This window comes from Mesitornis unicolor, unplaced genomic scaffold (assembly GCF_000695765.1).
Source record: "Mesitornis unicolor isolate BGI_N332 unplaced genomic scaffold, ASM69576v1 scaffold43346, whole genome shotgun sequence".
Taxonomy (NCBI): domain Eukaryota; kingdom Metazoa; phylum Chordata; class Aves; order Mesitornithiformes; family Mesitornithidae; genus Mesitornis; species Mesitornis unicolor.
This window is the reverse complement of record NW_010191090.1, coordinates 401-612: the sequence shown is the minus strand read 5'-3', so window position 1 is coordinate 612 and position 212 is coordinate 401.

Genomic DNA, 212 nt, shown 5'->3' with positions numbered 1-212 from the left:
GGGGGGGATGGAAATCATAGAGAAACGGCTTGAAACCGAGAGACTCTAAATCATTCAGCCATGGCAAATTCAAACACACAAAGGAGGGGATGCTAAATTAACAGTGCTTTTTACATAGAGCCCAAATAAAACTGTAATCAGCGACGCGTTACTTTTCATTAAGCGAGTTTGACAGCAGCATATTCAGCCTCGACAAGGGAACAGGAGCGAAG